Consider the following 7,501-nt stretch of genomic DNA (forward strand, 5'->3'; position numbering starts at 1 on the left):
CAACTACTGAGCCTGAGCGCCACAACTAGAGAGAGAAAGCCCACGCACCACAACTAGAGAGAAGCCTGCGTGCTGCAACGAAGACCCAGCACAGCCAAAAAAATGAAGAAAATAAATAAATAAAATAAAGTAAATGAATATTAAAAAAAAAAAAAAGGCCTCAAGGTCAAGGAGAGCAATGCCAAAGGCTTGTCACAGATTTTGCCTTACAGATTTGGGTGAATTACTCCCTTTTCAAGATACCCACAATATCACCAACCAGGAGGTTGCCTTCCTTATTTACCTGATAAGGCTACTGGGAACCTATGAGTTTCCAATTTCTGAAGGAATCAGGTAGACAGAAAAGATAAATGTTTCAATTCTGCTTACAGAGGTACAACTTACCAAATTGCTGTAAGTCATAACTAGCTTGAGGGAAGGGTCTGCTTATGTCTGGAAAACACAGATTAAAAGCCAGTAATGTTTTAGACAGAAACCATAAAAATTATAACCACATTCATCAGTTCACTCAGTCCTATGTAACTTATCGTTTCTGTTAATAGTTTCATGAAGCCATCCGGTTTTCCAGTAGAATTTTTAAATTTCTTACCCAGTTCAGCAAAATGCTCTAAAAGTTATCAGAAATCTGTACTTGTCCAAAAGTCCTTGCTATGAATCTTCTTGAAGAGGAAGCATTTTTGCAAAGGCATAAGTGTAAGACAATAACTGTCTATGAATGACAAAAGACTTAAGAAGGCACAGTTAAAGACCTGATTACAATGCTATTGACAAAGAAACTTGGTTACTGCTGTGACACTTTAGGATAATAACCAGAATTATGACGGATAAATTTTACCAGGACATACCAGATTTTTAGGAATTTTAGGTAATTTCTAGACTATGTATATTAATGATATTTACCCATGCAATACAACCTAAGAAGATTTATTACTCATTTGACAATAGTTCCCATGTAATTTAACATACCAAATGAACCTAATTAGTTTAATACCTCTCTTTGGGATGTTTCAGGGAGCCCTTTGATGCTAGCTAGAGGTCAAAGTTAGCTAGAGGTCAAAGGAACTTCTTTAGAATTTGATTTGGGAACTTTGTCAAAAAATATCTAAAAGTTTTTAAAACTCTTGGTCAAATAGGATCATAGGTCACTGTGAAACAATGCTTATCCACTTAACCAAAGCGACAAAAAGATTTCAAAGGCAATTACAGACAGTTATAACATGTTACCAGTTAAAGGTAAAAGAAACTTTACAATCTGTTATCAAAAGTGGATCAATATTCTAAGAAAACTGTGTCATCTTAACAGAGAGAAAAACCAAATTCAGGTTTTGCACCAGCTTATTTCTCAAATTCATTTACTCAATTAAATGTATTCTACACTTAGCCAATCCTGACCATGCACAGAACTCTTTTCTCAGGATTCCTTTTCCATAAACCTTCTGTAACTTTCTGTATCCATACTAGTGTGTCCCTTATTTTTTCCCATCCATAAACAACCAGCTCTAGAACAAAATTACTTTTTTTCCCTTAACAAAATGCAATTCCATTCCTCATACCTTCTTTTACTGAAGACACACATCCTACTTTGCTACTATATGCTGAAATGTTTCCTTTATTATTTCTAGTAGCTTTAATTACGTATTTAAATTAGAATTCACAGCTCTTAAAACCTTACTTTCTAGTGAAGACTAAGAAGTATGCAATTATGAACTGCTGTTTACATTTTCATTCTGTAGATTGGCAAACATAAATACCAGTAATAATTTCTAAAAAACATGTTTTTTTATAGAAAATATCTCAGTGTGGCCCCAGACATGTTTATTAATAGTCCTTAATGCCTTTAGTTTCCCTGTAAAAGGAAGCCAGTGTTCAGTACCTAAGGTTTCATTATCTTATTTTATTTGGGAATGACCTAGTCATTCAATAAACTTCCATCACTTAGCTTAATTTAGTACAACTCTAAACTTTAAAGTTGCCAAGTATCTGGAGAGAATATTTTTAAGTAGATATTCCTAAAACAATTTTCCTAAAGAGTTCACCCAAAACCTCTTTTCTCATTTACATTTAATTTAGTAATAAAACATTTCAGTATACCAAGTTATTTTTCTTGTGGACAAATTTGCAACAGATATAATAAGATCTTATTTGACTTTTATTAAACCTAGGTACAATAAAAGTATACTTAATGTTGATGACTCTAAGACATGTCTGTATTAATTAAATCTACTGACAAACCTTAATACCAGGTATTAATTTAATGCTGAATATTTCCCAGTTGACATGAACTTGAAATTCATTCTGGATAGTTTCCTTTTTTATTTCTGAGAATTTTTATAAATGCTTAATTTACTTTAAGCCAATTAAGTAGAGCTCATTTGCAAATTAATTTTGATAATACCATCCAAAGGTAAAGACATATGTGCACACATGGACATATAGACAGACACAATCAGAGATCTCATCGTTTTATTTTAAAACTTAGTCATGAATCAGGTGTTACAATATAAAACTCACTACTTTGTAACAGTTAGAATAAGTCAAATTTCAAAAGGCCTCTTTCCTCCCTGTTTTTCTCCTCAGTCTCTGGAATTAGAGATGGTCTAGATAACTGTTCCTGAGAGCCCTGGTCTCAAGGCACAGGGAGAGAAAAGCATGTTCTCCTAGAAGGACCTGTTCCCTCAAGGGTCAGAATTCTGAAAAGATGTTTTATTAAGCCAGCTTTCTCTAACAACTGCATACAAAATAAAAGAGCCCATATTGGCTATTTTCAGGGCAAAGTTTCCCTTTAATTCCAAATAAGTAAGTACTTGTAAATATAAGTTTTGGACATACATAAACCTGGCAGGGGTGTTAGTCAGAGGCTGGCTTTCTGATGCTCCTCATGTCTCTGTTTGAGAGGCTCTATATCCCATTTTAAAGTTGAATTTGTCAGGGGTAAAACTTACTAATGAAATTGTGTGATGGGCCAGTGTGCGGCTTGTGAGCTTAACTCCTCCAGGCATCACCCTAGAGTCGTTTCAGCCCTCTTATGTGGCTCAGTTTCACCCTTCAGTGGTCTAAGACCACTGTGAGTGCTCGGATCACTGAATGGCCAATTCTTATACATGATTCCTGGATGAGCAAGTCTTTTAATTAATGTGTGGATTGCCCTGTGGGACCATTGCACGGTATGAGGACTCTGCCTCCACCACTCCCATACATATCTCAGTTGCCTGAGAAAGCTCTAACTGACCAGGAGGAGTCTTGTCCCTCTTCTTTGGAGCAAAGCTCTCATGTAACATCTTCACTTTTATCCTGACAAATTCTATGAAGGCAGCCAAACTGAGGAAAAGAGTCAGATCAGCTTCTTACCAAACTACTCAGCCCAGACCGCTCAGTGTCTTTAAACTGAGCAAACCCCATTGTTTTTCAGACAGCCCACCCCCGCACACCCCGGAATGTTTCAGCCGGGGGCCAGGTACCTGTTATACACTGCCAAATAAAACTCAGGATCATCAACCAATACAGGAGATCCAAGAACCAGGAGAGACTCACCCAAATTCGTCTGGACTCTCCAAGGAGGTGGATGGGCACAAGAGGTCTCTGATACTATCAATGTTCCAGTTTCTCCCAGAGTTCAGGTAAAGGAGAGAAGTCTGCTCTGCGTCCCTTCATGGTCACCAAAACTGTCGACTGGAAAAATATGCACAACATGAGAGTTGTGAGTTAAGTTTTATTTGGGGCGAATGAGGACTATAGCCCAGAAGACAGCCTCTCAGATAACTCTGATAAACTGCTCTGAAGAGGTAAGGGCGGAAGTCAGTATATATGTGATTTTGGTGAAGAGGGATACATGCAGTCAAGCACACATTTTGGCAGAAGGTTGCTGCTACTCATGAGGAGCAGATGTCTCCATTTATGATTTTAGTGATTCTCTAGATATGAGAAGATGCAAGAAACTGGGCTCATAAAACCTTCTGAAAATATCCAACTATCTGAAGGCCTGTTCTGCCAATTTCTCCCAGAGCACAGAAGGCCTCATTCCTGATCTCTACCCTAAACTCCTTTCAGGGTGTGTTGAAGGTCAGCAACTGCAGTGGCTTGAGACTTCATTTTTGTAGTGCCCGATGGCAAGTGACAATTTTTAGTTGGAACCACACACCAGCTGGGTGAACTTGGACAAGTTGGTAATCTTTGAGAATGTTTTCTGAATTGTAAAATAGGGATAATACCTATCTCACAGGACTGTTATAAGTTTTAAATGAGAGAAAATATATGTAAAGCACTTCTGATGGTACCTGGAACATAATAGACTTAATAAATGGTAATTAGGGATTTCCCTAGTGGTCCAGTGGGTAAGACTCTGCGCTCCCAATGCAGGGGGACGGCTTCTATCCCTGGTCAGGGAACTAGACCCTGCATGCATGCTGCAACTAAAAGTCTGCATGCCGTAACTAAAGATCCCACATGCCTCAACGAAGATCCTGCGTGCCGCAGCTAAGACCCAGTGCGGCCAAAATAAATAAATGAATATATTTTTTAAAAACGGTAATTATATTAGAAAGAGTCCTGGTTAGGTTTTCAAACTTCAGAAACATAGTTTCACATGGCCCCTCAGGTCTGTCGCTGGAACTGGTCATGTTGACTTGGGAAGAGTGAGAAGAGGTGACAGATATTTTGGGAAAAGACAAATCTTTCTGGGGTTAGGGATCAATAAGGACAAACTTCAGGATTTAGGAGACATAGAACCAAGTGTCTACAGTATTGGAAGAAGCATAGGGATTTTATTGGTTGCTGTTGTTGTTTTCAAGATTCTGAAGCATTAATGGGGCAACTTTCAAAGCTTGGGGAAGAGAGAGAGAGGGAAGAAGTACAGGAAGTGAAACCTTGCAGGACCCTGTGGGGCCCTCCAAGGTATAAATCCTCTCCATGTCCCCTGTTTCTTCTCTGTAGGAAATAGTCTTCATTCAGCCTCCTTGACCTTTCCTGAGTTCCAAAGGGCAGATTCAAACAGTTGCTTATCAGGGAAGGGAGGGATTGCAGAAAGAAAGGAGGAGCAATCAAGAAACAGTAGTGCAGCATGGGGCAGGTTCCTGGTTCCTCTTCAAGGAATATACATAACAATATATGTTTGAGTTCTTCTGCAGGAACTAAGGCCCCCTCCCAGGTGGAGGATGGTAACTTCAGGCTAAGCACTAGATTCTGGGAACACCACCCTCTTACCTCACCACCAACCAATCAGAAGTCTGTACAAGGTAGAAGATAATGAAGACTCTGACCCCTTCCCCAAATGATTCTCCTTTTGAAAACTTTCATGGTCCAGCAGAATCTCTGGAGTTGGTTTTTGGACACAAGTCTGCCTTCTCCCCAGGTTGCCAGCCTCCTGAATAAAGCAACCTTTCCTTTCCAAGCAACACTTGCCTCTCAAGTATGGGTTTTTGAGTGGTGAACAGCTGAACCTGAGTTTGGTAACAGAAGTCCATGAGGTTCAGAAGAGAGACAGCTTTCTGAAACTTCAGAAAAATGACATGGTTTGAGTGTTTCCGTGAGTTAAATCTCTGTTTCTGAAAATAGCTATACATGTTTCTGGAGCTCAGGTGAACTTGAGGTCGACATAGCTTGGGGAAAATGGTGAGTTTCATAGGTTCTCTATAAATGATTTTTTTAAAGTGCATTCCAATTTTGTGATTAATATGGTATACTATGCATTATGGCACATCATGCTGCAAAGAATAATTTATAGTTATTGAAGAGAATTTAAACTTAACCCACCAACAGTTGTTTCATCACAATATTCCAGGTGCATGTGGCCATAGGAATATTTTCTTCATCTTTACATTTGAAACTGTTATAATCACATTCGGAATGTTCTGATGATTTTTGAAGAGGCTGGAATAGTTCCATTTTTCTTGTTTATTTTTTAGGGGTTCCTTATTTTGCAGATATATTAGAACTGGCTTCAACAAGCAAGCAGGTATCTTACTGGATATTTGGCTAATCCACGATAGGTAAATCTGGCTTTAGCTGCACTGAGAGAGACAATGGAAATTTTGAACTACTCTTGAGTGGGGCTAGGGAGCATAAGCAGATAGGGTAGGGGATCCTTGGAGAAAAAGAACCAGGCATGGCTTTCTTGACAGAAGCCATTTTGTTATCTAAGCCTGGCCACAATGCTTGCCCTTGCACAGGTCTCAGTAATTAATGATCTTAAGGGAAGAAAAGAATGCAGAAACATTACCTGTTATTAGGCAAGAGAAGTTCTAAAGAGTCCCAGTTCTCTTTCAATGGCAAAGATTAGCCTGAAGTGCTCAGCAACCAGATCAACTGGAACCTTAGGGATAATGATGTTGACGTTTTATGAACTTCATGACTTCAATCAACTGAAGCTTGAGCTCTGTCAGTCATGAATATGCTTAAAACTTCTCCAGTTTGACAGTTCTGGGAGACACTGTTTTGGGAAAGATCCTCAGGGTTCTCCTTACTTGCTGCAAGTAATAAATCCTTCCTTCTCTCACTCTTTGATTTCATTGCATCTTTTGGCTCAACACCCACCAAGAGGCAAACCCAGTTTCTTGGTAACGGGAAGGGAAGAAAGGGCGTAAATGATGTAGAAGCGGCTCAGGAGCTGGAGCGCACAGGGCAGCAGTTCAGCTGGGGTGTGGGGGCTCCTGCTAGATCCCCCATTGGGCTTTAATCTAGCCACACTGTTATGAAACAGGGGCTCCTTGAAGAAATTACTTGGGTCACTAAGGTCAGAGACTCATGAAGTGCCAGCATCCTCGTGTAATCCTCCCTCCCGTGACCTTGGGATCAGTAGCCTAAAGACAAAGGAGGCCTCTGTGCTTCCTATCTCAGGGGCAGGAAGGGGAGCAGAATGCCTCAAGGTGGCTTACATAGCTATGTCTTAAAGCAGACTTGGAGAGAGCAGTGATTCAGAAGGAGGTAAGAAAACTTGGGGGGGGGGGCAAGTCCTATCGAAACGTTTAGTGCAGTAAAGTGGTCTGAGGGGTCCACATAAGTACTAAGAACAATGATTACTTAATACAAGTTTGCAACCTTAGAGCTGGAAAGGACCTCAGCAACAATCTAGTCCAAACCTTTCGCTGCCATGGAACTCTTCCTTCAAACAAAATCTTCCATAGGAGTCTAAATACAAACCCACATGAAAGCAGGATTGTTCTGGTTGGGGAGGGGTGGGGGAGGGGCTAGGCGAGGCTAGGGAAAAAAAGCTTATTCATAAGATTAGAAAAAAATTTTAAATCATCATGGAAGAATCTTTGAATTTATATTTTTATCATAGGCTAAAGAAAACATTGATTGTAAAGTTCCCCAAACGGACACATTAGTAATTTATAAAGTGAAGAGCCTTTGGATTTTAAGGGCATTTTTACTAAAGACATGAGAACAGGGACTCTGACTTTGAGTCTCACGGAAATGAGCCTTGGATGCAAATGTTCAGGTTTCTGGACTATGCTCTGCAGGCTTGGGGCAGTGAGTCCCCAAGCCCCACCAGGTGGCGCCCGTG

Source organism: Mesoplodon bidens, assembly GCF_964165515.1.
Source record: "Mesoplodon bidens genome assembly, chromosome: 2".
In the NCBI taxonomy this organism is placed as follows: Eukaryota; Metazoa; Chordata; class Mammalia; order Artiodactyla; family Ziphiidae; genus Mesoplodon; species Mesoplodon bidens.